The sequence below is a fragment of the Chiroxiphia lanceolata genome, chromosome 4, assembly GCF_009829145.1.
Source record: "Chiroxiphia lanceolata isolate bChiLan1 chromosome 4, bChiLan1.pri, whole genome shotgun sequence".
NCBI lineage: Eukaryota > Metazoa > Chordata > Aves > Passeriformes > Pipridae > Chiroxiphia > Chiroxiphia lanceolata.
The window spans coordinates 66628929-66643942 of NC_045640.1; positions in this window are offsets into that span (position 1 = coordinate 66628929).

Genomic DNA, 15014 nt, shown 5'->3' on the forward strand with positions numbered 1-15014 from the left:
TTGCCATTTTGGAATGACTAATTAGAAAGCTGTATAGACTAGATTTCTGTAGAAGCTACAGAGGAAGAGACCAAACATCAGACTTGCATATCTCCAAACTGACAATGAACTGAGATTTGCCAAAATTTAGGATCTCTGAGCAGTGGGGTTGATGTCTCATTAATTCTGTTTTACTGCATAATGATGCTTTGGGATTAGCAAATACAGTTTGTCATGCAACTTTAAAAATATACAAACCTGTACAGCTTTATTTTCTGTGCTAGCCTCTTTCTCTTTTCTCTGCATGTAATGCCTTTGAGAACAAAACTCTGTTAATGTTCTATTACATTTTTAATGAAGAATAATAAACTGTTAAATCACACATCAATCATTTCACTGCATCTTTAATGCAATGAATTAGTAAACTCTTTTACAATTCTGCTCTTACTATATGAGTAAAAGTTGCCAAAACATGGCATATTTCCCTCATCCTGATGAGGGAAAAAGGTGCAATCCACATACCGGAATAAATCTACTAACTTGTGATCGCTGTCTGGCTACTAAATCATGACTAATAGTCCATTGTTTCAGGAATATACAACCATAACCCCATAACAGACATAAAAAAACAGGGGAATATCGTAGACACCACATCAGAGATGCTGCAGTCAGATGTATTTTGAAACAATCATAATTTTCCTAAATATGCTTGTGTAGGTCCGTTTCAGGTTTTTTTAAATGTACATGCTTCCCAGCAATCAAGGAAAGGAGAACCCAAAACCAGAACACGAGATCCAGCCTCATTCTCTCCAAACTTTTGGAAAGTCAGGACCTTGAATCCATCTCTCTTATGAATGCTACGAACCAGAACCTTGAAACGAAGCTTTTCAGAAACACATAGAAATTAGCCTTAATCTAAATCTTGACCATCGGCCTGCAAGCTCCTTTTCAAAGCTCAGTTCTCTGATCTCAGCTGCCTATAAACTGATTTAAGAAGTGTCAAACACTGCAATCAGAAAATCAAAGGAGGTAAGAATGGTCTCTATGTCTAAAAGGCAGACCTGACAAACCCAGCATGAGAATACAAGTTCCCTTTGGGGTGGAATCCCCCTTGGGCTAATACCCAACCTTAGCTGAAATCTTCACTAGGGATTCATAGACGCAACACTGTTAAGACAGATATTAGAGACATTAGTGTTCTTTCTTATTGAACTGTTGGGCAAAAGTCTAGGCATTTGCTAATAGTGCTTATGCATCTGATTCCAATTAACCATATCAGCAGGCATCTGCTTTTTCACAGTAAAGTCTTTGCTATTTTTCTAAGGTTCTTAAGGTCACAAGTAATTTTTTGAGTTGTCCTCAGTGGAAGATTGCTGCTAATGGAGCTAACTCTAATAAAATCAGAACTGTATTTAGAGAGAGTGAACTTCTTAAAAAAAAATGCCATTTGACCTTATAAAAAAAGTATAGTCATATATTTAAAATTTAACATTTAAACATCAAGGTCTTCATGGCAGTAGCTAGTCCAGGCTTCGGCAAAAGAGAGCAGTGTCAAACTTCTCCATGTCAGTCCAAGGGACATGAACTGCTACTTCGCAGAGAAGCAGGCTTCCAACTTTCCCAGGCTTGAAATGAGGACAAGTTCTTTGGGAAACAGGGTCTACTTTTCCAACAATCTGGCAGATGTTTTTGCTAGAAATGAAATGTGTGAGCACCAACCTCAGTTTGAGAGAAATCTTTACAGTCAGGAGTAGTCAAGTACTGTGAAAGTTACCCATCCTTGTCAAGGGGAAGAGACCTTGCAATGCAAGTAGATGCAAGAAGAGATCAGAGAGAGGGGGTCCACAGGTTGCTTCATGTGGTATCTCAAATCAGCTGGATTGTCAGATCAGTTGATATTTGACTCTCTTCAAAGGAATTTCTCTTTGCCTCTCTGTCCGCGGTACTCTTTGGCAGTAGGTTTTCTTGTATATTTATGCAATACATACATAATCTAAGAGAAATAGTAATTAACATATTGGGTTTTTTCCATCAGACAATCTGGCCAGATATATATCATTAGGTATAAATTGTCAAAGGAGAGGGAAAAGAAAATTGATCATTTTTTCTTTTGCAACATTTTTATTAGGCAATAAAGCTCTGCTATTAAAAAACCTGCATAGTTTAACAAGAAACACAGAATCATTACAGACATGCTTTGTGCACAACAGCTTCTCCATAGAGCTAAGGTCAGCTAAGCCACAGTCTGTGTCTATGTAGTTCTGTTTCTGCCACAAACTAGTAAAGATACAGCTCAGGAGGTAAGAGAAAGCAGAGTGTTTCCCCCTCAAAAAATGAAGCAAGTGATAAAAGGTACAATAAACCTGGTATGCAAATAGAAGCATGATCTGTAGGAAGAGCACTGTAGTCAGGAAACACTGTGATCCAGAGCCTTGACCCAGAACAATTTTGCAGCTTACGTGGCAAATATTTAGTGAGTCCATTGTATAGTGTCACCTTCATTGTTGAAATATTGTAGCTGTTTCAATTTCTGGCAGTTTCTTAACATATTAATCCAACTCTTTTCTCTGCTGCCGCCTCCTCCTCAATCCTGACTACAAAGATGGAGGATAGCTCTGGGTCTGCAGTTCAACTTCCACTGAGGTCACTAGTCAGCACTTTGCAGCCTGCCAAGAAAAGGCACCTGCACTGGCACTCTGCAAGTGAGACATAGCTGGACTCAGCAGTCTGCAGTCCTTTTTATGGTTTATATGGTCAGGGGGCTGTTATGACACATTGTCATTCCCGGTGTATTGTATGGCCTGTACAAACTACTTGGAGTTCAGCACTGGCTGTTGGCAGATATTCACCCCTCAAATGTAATGTATAAAAAGGGTGGTAACAACTTTGGAAGGGTTGTCCTTGCATCAGCTTTACAAAGTATGGCTCCAACAGTCAATGCATACACCCTCTGCGCCTTTGGCCAGCATCATACATATAAGGGCTGTTTCAGAATTGTGTCCACTGAAAGCCCATCAGGCCCCTGACTAGATGTGACCAGGTCATGGGTCACACATACACTGCACTATATTTGTATACTTGATCCCACATTCAGTATTTCTCTTCTAATTTTATGCATGTAGCTGCAAGGGCTCTCGAACACTAGAAAAATCTTAATCTCGTGCCTGACTAAAGAGAAAAGGCAAAAAGAGATTATACATTATGTTTTCTAGTTTTCCAATCTGCTTACCAGATTCTTCTTTTTTAACACATGAAAGTAGCAAGAGTATATTGGGTCAACTAGCTTATAATTAATTATTGATTAGATATTACAGCCATATGCTGAGATTCATTTGGAAACCAAAGTGCTTCCTTGGTACTTATGTTAGCATTTATTAAATATGCATTATTAATCTGAATTACGTTGTGTTCAAATGTAAGCCCTTAGAGCAAAGATAATGATCACAGCATTAGTATTTGTAAAACAGAATTGATTTTCCAGCTTCACCAAATTAGCTAAAATATGGGATAGGCTGCAGGTATTGAAGAATGAATGCCACTAGAGGAAGTTGGCATGCTTAGGTTTTCTATGTGCCCCAATAAAATAAATAAAAAACAAACCTAAACTTAATTTTTTTCCCTAAATAGTGTAGGCATAAACAAGATCTAGAGGTCTTTAAAAAAAATAATTAAGAAACCCTATTCATACATCATGGTTCACACATTTTTATTCTACAAGGAGGCCTTGCAACATAAAAAAAGGTAATTAATTTTAGTTTTCCATATGCAGCTATTCCACAGGAAGCTAGTAAAACTTCAGTGAAGTAAATGGTTGGGTATTGCACTTTATATTTAGAAATAAATTATTTTCTTTTTCTTGTGACTAAATATATTTATGTAGGAAAGAAACAAAAATGATTAATTAAATGAGACATACGACGATATTTATGATAGTTATTTGGACACATCTTGAAATCTGACCATGAAATTCACAATTTAGTAACAAACTTAAAGGAAAAAAAGCAGGAAACCAAAAACTGACCTGGTGGTGTAAGGAATCAATGTTAGTTATTACATTACAGCATTATAGGGATAATTTCATTCATTTGACAGCACTTTCATCTAATGACTAGTTTACTGTTTCTCTGTAGCCAAAACATTCTATGATTTGCATTGAGAACTTGCACATTTATATTCATATTGTTTTCACTCAGCAACAAGAATTCAAAAAGAAATGTAGTCATGGTTATAAACTTCACAAAAATTTGTAGGGTACTGGGAGGGAGATACAGGATTTGAAAACACCCCTCTGTCTTTTTTTTTCTTTGTAATACTTCAAAATCATGGTTAAAAGCAGGGAAGAAAGAGGAAGTAGATACATTATTTCATAATTATGCAGTGTGCAGTTTTTCTGACGGGACTCTGCAAGACTTGGAAGGGATGGGGAGTTTAAGAACAGGCTTTTGCCTCACAATTTAGAATACCAGCATAGCTAAAATCTGTTAAAGGATATTTCACTTTTTTGTTGCTCTTGGGGACTTTTGTTTTGGCCACAGACAGAGGCTAGAGTTTCATTTGTATTATGGCTACTAAACCTGAAATACAAAGGGAATATTGGGACAGAGGAGAATGTGGATACTTGGAGTTAAGTTGTTCACTACACCTACTAACCTACTTCCCACTTTGCATGAATAAAATATTGACGCAAAACAGCAGCAAAAAAAAGAAAAACATCACTTTTGGGTATACTTGTTTTTAGAATTCAAATAAGGACAAGAGCATAATACTGTTTTGATGTTTGCTCGCACTAAGGGAAAAAAGGAACAATAAACTGAGTGCAGCAGGTTTAAGAGATGTTTGTATGAACACGTGCCCACACACACAAATTACAAATAAAGAGCAAACCAGGGAAAGAAAACATCTTTTTCTATTACAGTTAACACTGTTTTTATAGTCATTACTCATTTTATGTCTGTATTGTGTTTTTGTTGTTTGACTCTCCCTTTGCTGTGATTACCTTTAAGCTCAGGTATATTTACTTTCTATTTTTACTCAAAAAGTTGATAGGAATTAATTTAAAATTGCATGAGTCAAAAGAAACGAAGAGCAATATTATTAAAAATAAGAGCTTGGTGCAGTGTATGCTCAAAAAATAAATTAAATGCATTTTGATCTTTAAGGTGTAAGTCAGTTTATGAAAATGTTTTCCCCTATTTGTGTCCAAAAGTATTGACAGGCATTCAATTAAGTACTGAAGAGCTTACCCATTCTTCTGCAAATAAAATACAACACAACGTGACTTTTGGCAAACAGGGAAGTGAATAAAGAATTTGAAATATAAAAATAGAATATTTGTGTGGTAGGTTGCACACTGTTAGTTCGTGTCTATGAAATTCAGCCAAATTATTTTATAGCTAAAAACACCTTTCACATACCTACAATTATTTGATCACATATCATGAAGGCTTCATTTCTCATTTAAAGCTAATACAATGGTATACAACAAATGATTAAACTTCATCTCCTTTATTATTACTTAAGTGACAATCACATTTAACTTAAATAAGGTAGTTACTATTATTTCCATTTTAACATATCAGGATGTGGATTTCATTCTTATATTTTTAACACACCTGTAGTTTAACATGTTTCCGCAAAGAAAATACACACATTTGATTTCACATATTTCGTGCATATGGAATGAACAGTTTGAAGAGCAAAATTTGAAGCAAACTTACCTTTCATGGTGAAAAATAGTTTATAAGCATTCTCACATCAACCTCCACAAGAAGGAGCATAATAATACTCTGAACTGACTTCATATAGGTGTGGTCTGGAAATATTTGTAGACTGCATCAACAGTTTACCCCAAGAGGTTCCCCATGTGTGCATGTGCTCTGCCACATCACAATACCTTCAGTATAAATAGGCACACACAAATGTTCTTTCTGTCTTGTTTCTCTCAAGAAGTTAATCCAGCAGTATCTGGTTACCAGTTTAGCAATACTGATAGTGGATCATAGAGTAGTGGTAAAAGGAAAAAGGGAGAAGGAGAAAATGCCAAGTGACAAAAGGAGTTGAGGCAAGAACCTGCTCCAAAATTACCGTTCAATCATTTTGTGATTTATCCTCAGATACCCAAGTAGCATTGCCTTATCTGGTGTAAAGATTCACAGTATTATTGAGGTTAATAGAACATGTGGGAACTTACTCCCGGGTCTTTGATAAAGGTTAGATGAAAGGCAGGATTTCCATTCTCAAGGAAAACTAAAAATCTATTTTTCATTCTGATTTACAAAAGAAAATCAATATTTCCTTTAAAGTGAAAACCCTTCCAAAGTCCATCTACTGGAGGAAGGAAAAAGAAAATAAATTCAATAAATAAATAAAAAGATGGAAAAGTTGTTGCTGGGTTGGATGGCTAGATGTATTGCACACTTGAAGGTGGTTATACCCAACTAATTTGGGGAAAGGCAACATTTCTTGAATGTATCCAGTCCACAAGAGATGTGCATACTCTTTTTATTAGTAGAAACAATAATGAGAGCTGGGTATTGCCTTGTTTGAAGCTTTCTCTGAGGTATTTTGTTCACATCTCAGTTCAGACTGACTCCAGTCCCATGGGTCTGCATAAGAACTAACCTCCACCTACCTCTGCTATCTCCCCTCTCCTTTCCATCCTCTCCTGCAAACACGTTCCTCCTCAGAGCTGTTGTGCTTAGAGGTGCAGCCAAGCCCACAGAGATTAATTTAATTTAACATTGCTAAATTACTAAAATGTTAAAGGCTTTTTTCCAATGCTTTGCTTTTAAAAATAGGGAAAACAAATATATTTGATTTGGCTTCAAGATTTACAGTTTCCTGTGGTCAATTGTTAACTGGGGTCCTAACTATCGATCAAGTATTAAATTTGGAGATAATGAGGGAATGTTTTGTGATATTTTTTCATTGCTGTCACTCATCATGATTATTTAAATTCAATTACAAAATAAATGAATTGGTGCAGTCCTCATGCCCTTACTCAGGCAATGGATCACTGCTAGACCATGTGCAGGCTTAGCAACTTCCAGATATGGAAACCAGAGAAAAACAGTGGCTTAAATTCCAGTCATTATATCCCTGAACAAAGTCTGTCAGCTTCTCCTTTTGGAATCTGAGTTTCATTTCCAAGACAGTATGACCCACTTATTTCAGACCACACTTACTCAATACCGAGGTCCCATAATGAGTGAATTTATTATGGCAATTCATTATTAATAGATATACACTTAGGATAGGGATGCGTTCTAACAAAAATAAAAAGAGACTATACAGAAACTGTATCTTGAAACACATAAACAAGTAAGCTGAAAATTTAAGATTGCCCAGAATTAGTTTCTAGTATAGAAAAGTTCATGCCTCTAAGCTAAGCTTAGCAGTTTAAACATGTTTTACTTAGTATGCGAAAATAAAATTATGTACCTCAAGAATGAGCACTCTTGGAAATAAAATGAAGACTTAAAAAAAAAAGAGGTAAGAAAGGAAGTGGTACAACTAGTAAAAGTAGTATTGTTCTGTCTGTCCTTGAATTTGGGTTTCTTGCCTTACAGTAAAAATAATATGTACTCAGATGTATTGGTCAACAGTTGCACAGTACCTTCTCAGGTCAACCTGGAGACTATTTGGGTGTTCAGGATGCCCATTTGTATATTGTGGAATATCAATAAAATTAAATGAAAGCATATATAATACTAGAATAATTATCGTAATTATTACAACACACATTTGAAAATCAAGCAAGTGATGCTTAGGTAAGTGAGCTAAAGATCTCTATTGAAATTTAGCTGAAGCAATTTTAATTTGCAACAAAGAAGAACTGAATAAATGTCAATTTTAAAATATCTAAAAGTATTTAGTAGAGGTGGTAGTTCTCTCTCTCATTAGAGCTCCTTAAGAACCACTACACAAACATCTTTTTGGGAACTCGTTATATGTTCTGTCAGACTTCCTATAGTTCCACTTATTTGTGTTAATATTTCTGTACTATATATATATGTATATATATCATACAATGCTCCTCAGACAAAAAATGCATTATAAGCATGAGTGGTTAAACTTTGGTTTTCCAATATAAGAACATTTAACTTAGTCTTCTGGAAACTTCAACACAGCTCTTCTGACACACCTTTAAGTAAAACCTTCACAGGGTCCTCATGAAAATCCTTTAGTAGACAAATAAAATTGGAAATGTGTCTTGTTAAACTACCTTAGTCTTGCCTCTCCCAGAAGCTAATTTTCATTTCTAATTCCAGGTAAAGAAATCTGATATACAGTAACACATATGTAGATGCAAACATCAAAGCATAAGTTTGACAAATACAGCCAAACATATTCATCCAGAAAAGAGATAGGACAGTGTCCTATATCTTTTTTTTGCTAGAAAATAGCCTCCTGAGAGATCCAAGAGCTCCTTCTTCCTGCCTCAGCTAACCCTGTAAGTGCAGGTTTGAGGGATCAGAGAGTCGTGGATCAGATGATAAGACCTGCTGCCAACAAGGTAAAAATGATGAATGAGAATGCAAGAAAAAACAATAATTAACATTTTGTATACTGAATTTTGGAGATGAGCTATTATTAGGTGTACAAAGCTGACCCAACCAATATTTCAAATTCTGCCAGTAATAACAAAAATTGCTTATGAAGGTGATGCTCAGTTCATCATGGTTTACCAGAGCCCATTTGGTAACACTTAAATAAAGTGTGCAGATTTGGAAAGGTCCAGAAAGTCCCAGTCAAAGTTCATTCTATGTCTCAAACTTTGAGGAGAAATATTAAAACCCCTGCATCCAGTGAGTGAATTGCTCATCATCTATGTACAATACATGGTTCACTGACTGACTTATCATTCTGAGAAGGAAATCCATTTTTAGGCTGTAAATTACTGAGCTGAAACTTCCATGCTAGTAGCTTTTAATGCACTTTGTTTCAGGAATGCTGACAAAAAAAAAAAAGTCCAGGGTGATGCATCTTCTTTTACTGTAAAATACGTGTTACAATTCAGAAATATTGATGAAAAGTGAAAATCAATTTCTTCTGTCATACCTTTGTGCAGAGATCATTTGAAAGGTGATATGAAGCAGTTCCAATCTCTCTTACATTTTGCAGCACCTATGGAAAACCAAAATGGTCAAAAGGAAAAAAAAAAAAAAGAAATAACAGAAATTTATTTTCTTCCGGTGTCACTGTACACATCTCCAGCAAGAAATTTGGCATATCCTTCTTATGTGGGGCCAGACCCATCATCTACTCAAGTGAAGATATGGGCTATTACTTGCTTTAGTAGGAGTTGGAACAAAGCTCCAAATAGTAATTTTCAGGGTCTTTCTTGCTTTGTGATATCAAATATCAGCAGGCACTAAACACATACAGCTTTTTGAAGGCATTTTTACAGCACAGAGATGATAATAAATTATAGAGCACTCATTGAACAGTACAGTGTTGCCCTACAATTGCATGTTGTGGTAAACATACCTTTCATGAGAGAACATTAGAAGATCTTTAGGAGTACTGGATATTTAATCCCAAAGCATTCACAAAAATATTCACAGAAGTATATTGTGTCTAGATGCAAAAAGGGCCTGATATCAATGGATGAATAAATGGTGATTTATAATCTAATATTATGCATTTTAAGAAACAGCTAATTTTTGGAAAACAAAGTTTTTTCTTTGCTTCTTTTTAATTGGCTTAAATCCAACAGTGTGTTTCCTTTGGATGTACTTAGTTTGATTGCTTTCAGAAAACTCAAAAGATTTCATGACTGTTTTCAAGATGGAACATTTCAACTTTCCATTTTAAGGTTGAAAAAAATCCCCAAATAATAGAGATGGAATAGAAGAGGTTGAAACCCACACATGCGTTGTCTGCCTTTGATAATTTTCAAGCTTTACACAGGAAGCCACCAAAAATAATAAAAACCTCAACCAATTTCCCTTCCTTGTTTTTATCTATTTATTTTTCATCTCACAAACTAAAGTTGTCTTTCTTGTCTGCTTTAAAGTTATACTTTTGTACAGAAAAAAGAAATACAGTGTTTAACTCAGACATATTTAAATGTAAATACCACAGTATTTCACATATGCAGCTGCACTTGGTGTCTGTCTCCTCAATGATTCACATCAATCATGAGCAAAAGCAGGTGGCCTGACCTTTTACTGGGTGGGCCAAAACGCCCCATTATTTCCCCTTACAAAATGTTGGGAAAAATGCCAGAAAGTCCACCAGGACGCCCCAGATTAGACTCATTGCTGGGCTCTCATCTCTAATCGTCACCAGTGTGTCTCTGCTGACAAATCTAGATGCCTTCACTCTGCTACATCCATCTCTTCTCAAAGGTATGTATTTTTTTTTATAGTTTATATACTCAAGATTACAGATTTTTGTTTGATATTTGTTTATCTTCAGGCAGCAGCAAGCACAGCTGGACTCCCACACTGATCTACAGATTCCAGATTTTTGCTTGTTTACAGAATAAGGAGGAAAGACATGAAGATTTTCTCAGCACTTTTGTTCACCTGAACATGTAAGAGTGTAAGCTGCTCTATGAGATCTTGCAGCTTATCAGTTTAGAGATAAGTAAGTATAGTCTTGTGTTTTATTAGCTTTTTTTCTTTGTAACCATTTCCTGTCACTCCTTTGATTGCTCTCCTGTAAGTGCTTTCTAATATCCAGAAGGATATTTTTTTATGCAATACTTAAAATATATCCACTGCCTCTCTTACCAGTACCTTCCTTCCGAAGGCATAACATTCTAAACCTCAGACCCCAAAAACATAATTTGAAACTTCTGTGTTGTGTAACAATCACATAAAGCATAAGATCACTAGAACTCTGCTTCTTCCAATTAGATTAAGAAATATGAAAATAAATGCATTGAAGTGGTTCTTGCAAAAAGTCTTTTTGAAGACTTTCAGGGTCTTTTCAATATATGCCCCAGAATCAAGCAGACAGATTGATTGCTGCACTATCCCACCAGTCTTTGGCTCCCCAGGCTACTTTGCATTCTGAGGTCACAACAGCACACAACAAACCCTGTGAAAAGGGCTTCCTCAGAGGAGAGTCTCTGTGTATATTTGGGGGCAGAGGAAGAAAGATGCAGCAGGAGAAAGAACAGTTTTCCCACCTCTCAAACAACACAATATTGACCATGTTTACTATTTCCAAGCATGACAGGACCCAAACCCAAGGAAAATATCTCTTAAACAGAATCCTATGACGTGGCAATTGGAAGAAAAAGCTCAACAAATTAAGAGCTGTCATACAGTTGCATTCAAAATGCTTTTAAATAAAGAATCTGGAAAGGGAAATTGTGTCTCAAAAGGTGGTTAGATCTTGAACTATTTATTTTGCTTCTCTTTCTCCCCCTCTCATCTTTATTGTGCTTTGCTTCAGTTTATCTGATTTATTGTCCCATTTGGACGATAAAACAGGGTCGTTGGTTTGAAGTGGTTTCATTATTATTTTGTTTTATTTTTGCTTTTACCCCCACAAGCCTAATTAACTCCTGCCTTGTTGGAAAGCCGGCTGCACGTACAAAGTAGGTTACAAACATTTTAATAATCACTCAGTGGCTGCATGTGGTACTTATTTAAAATGCTTACTTATATAATAGATATGTATGTTTTGATAGCACAGAATAACATAATACAATAACAGCCAAAAGATTACTCAAAAAAGCTATTAAAACATCCCATTTATATTCCTCTTTATAACTATTTAGTTCACATATAATATTTAACTGTGCTCATTTTCCACTAATCATGGATACCAAATAGTCTTTCATCAGATGATCTGTAACAAAGAAGTTACAGAGCTCCAGATTCAAAAACAGATTCCTCCTTATGATTCTTCAAAGTAGGAGTGAGTGGGCTCAGGAATTGATATGAAAAAGGAAAAATATTAAGAATCAGAAGCAAAGAATGGAATTTATTTAAAAAAAATAAATTTACTGGAAGGATGTTTGATTTATGAAGCTGGAAGATCACAAAGTCAGAGCTAAATGGAGGCCTTAAATTTTGAGGAATGTAAGTAGGAGAGAGGTATCTCTTTCAACATTTTGTTGTTGCTATAGCTATGTCATTCAGGAACAATAAAACTCTCCAAAGAAATTATAAAATTAATAAAACCATGCTTACAACATGAGATTCATAAAAGCTTCTTAAAATGCACAATAGCTCTGACTTTGCTTCTGTGGTTTCAATTTGATTATGTACTTCAGATTGACACTAGAGAAGATCAGAGTAATGCTTCCAAGCACAGAAACACATTATCCTTAAGAGCAATTATTTTAAGATTCATGACTGTGGGTATATTCTTTTGATACAGCTGTATGAAAAAATGCAATTATTAGATAATCTTAAATTAGAAAATCTTAACTTTTAATAACAAAATAAAATATTGCATTGCAGTGAAAAATGCCTATAATTTATAGAGTTAATTTATAAACTTGGGTAAAGTGTCACTACAAGGTAGGTCATGAACTCCATTCCTCAGATGTAGATCTTCTCTGATTAAGTAAATAAGCTGTGTTAAAATTCAGGCACTCGGCCTGAGAACAAGGCAGCACTCCCCAGCACATGCTCTGCATGGTGCAACTAATGTGTTTTTCAATATCATGGGTCACAAATGAACTAAATTCCATGTCCCTTTGCTCTCTTTTTATTACTTTAAATCATATTATGCCATTGATTTTTAAAACAGAACTCCCCACAGAATCCAATAGGACTCTGCTTGGAAATCAATGGTATGATCTGGCCTTCAGTATTCCATTACTCGGCTGCAGAGACAGACTGAAAAGGTTAAAAAAGGTGAAACCAACACCAGCAGCTAGGCTTCAAACAGACCAAAAAAAAAAAAAAAATTCTTTCACCCAATGAATGTATGTAAAAGGTGGAGTAGGTTTTCTCCTGCCTCTCCAAGGCAGCATGGTTTGACTAAGGAGAAACTCAACTAGTGTCCACACGGCTTGTAGGCGTCCCCATGCCCCAAGCACAGCCCTCTGAAACAAGGATCAGCTTTCTATCACCCCATCTCTGCCCCTTCACCTGGACATCCAGTGATGCCACAGGCTGGCCCCTGTTAGTTTCTATGCAAAAAATAAACACAGGGAGAGACACACACACAATATCTCTTTTGTTCTTTGCACTTCTGTAACCATAAGCTTGCACACAGCTGATAAATACTTAGGACCCAGAAATTTAGGAAATTCTAAAATATGTGGCATTGATTAGAGAATTGACAGTAATGAAGACAGATTTTAACCCCTTCAGACACAGATTATGGGTGGAGAGGGATATTTTCAGTTTATCCACTTTTGCAGTGCAGGTTTGCAAACTTCAGTAAAAGACCTTGAAGAAAATGCTTACAAGTGTCGCTCATTTATAAGGAAAAGACAACACAAATAATACAATTTCTCTGTAATGGTCATAAATTGTAGATCAGTGACTAGACATGAATTTAGCAGTATCTAATTTTTTTAATGGATCAAGTGGGGTGATTTATATTCTAACGGGGCAAAAGATACATAGTGTACTACCTTAATCTCTCAGACTAACTTTAAACATGGCCAAACTCATTTCCTTCCTAGTAAATTGTCCAAACCCAATCACATCACTCTTGCTCTCCCATCATCCATATAACTGCAGTTCAAAGGAACATTAATTTGTGCAGAACAGATCACAGTTAGCATATAAAATTCAATGAAAATAAAACTAATGTACAATCCTTTATAAAAGTAGCAGCAATTCTGGGAGGAGGAGGGCATTAGATGTGGAATAGTTATATCATGAGTTAAAAAAAAACCAAACACATCAGTTTAAACTGATATCCTTGTATGGTTCATCTCTGATTAGAACAAGTTTCTTTTTAATATTAGGTGCTTAGTAACAGAAAAGAATTTGTAATAAGACTTCTCACAGATGAAGCATCCGCTCTTTCCTTTCAGGAAGAAACATTTTCTTTTACCCAGCACACATTTTAATTGCCTAAGATGCAATTTCCCTTATGAATAATTTGAATACAGCTGACTTTTTGACTAAGCAAATTTTCTTCAGAACTCAAATGATGTGTGCACTGTAAAATATGGAAAACCATGTGGCAGGGCAGCAGAAGTAAAGTGATGAAGTATAGCATTAATTTTAATGTCATTTAAGAAGTCACCAAGGTTCATACTCTGTCAGCGACACGTGCCTCTGACCAGATGTGTAGCCTACATTTTAGTTCACAGCCATGGAGCATTTCACCAGAAAGCCCCGTTCACATCATCCTGCTTAACGTCAGCTTTGCCATTACAGACCCTCTGTCACCAGCTCAGAAGGGCTCTGAAAAGAAAAAAAAAAAGATCCACTGCAAAGTGGAGTTTGGCTACAAAGCTTTGTCTCTCCATCAGAGAATTTGTTACTGTCTTTCCTTCATGTACAACCCTCGGGGGGCCTTGCGCTTCCAACTTAACGTATGAATAACTTATTGAAGTCCTGAAGTGGGAAAGCAAGCTTTAGCAGCTAGAATTAAAATAATTCTATTTTCTTCTGACTAAAACGTAATAAACCAGAAAAAAAAAATATCTAAAGAAGTACATTCTTTTCTAGTGTAAGTTACAGGTGTGAATTTTCAATAAATCATGCAAGACACTTAGATATCATCTGAGAGTTATAGATAACCTATAATAACTAAAAATTAGATCACCATCTTCCATTAACAGAGTCAATCTGTAGACAAATGGTAGTTTCAATGATACCACAGGGCCAAAACAGGGCTAATAAAGCAGCTTTGTTGATATTGTCAGTGTATATAATTTGGAAATGCATTATCTGATCCTAAAAATGCACTCAATGAACACTTTGTAGGAACTGTAGTAGCTGCTTGGTCTAGTAAATAAATTGAAATACTAATTACTCTTTCTTTCGAAAGGGGCTTTGTTATTTATTTTAATGTTGGAATTATTTCACTAAGAGGAACTTTATTTTATAACGATTGCATTGGGAAAATTTGTTTCCTAAGGGAAATAAATTAGTTACTTT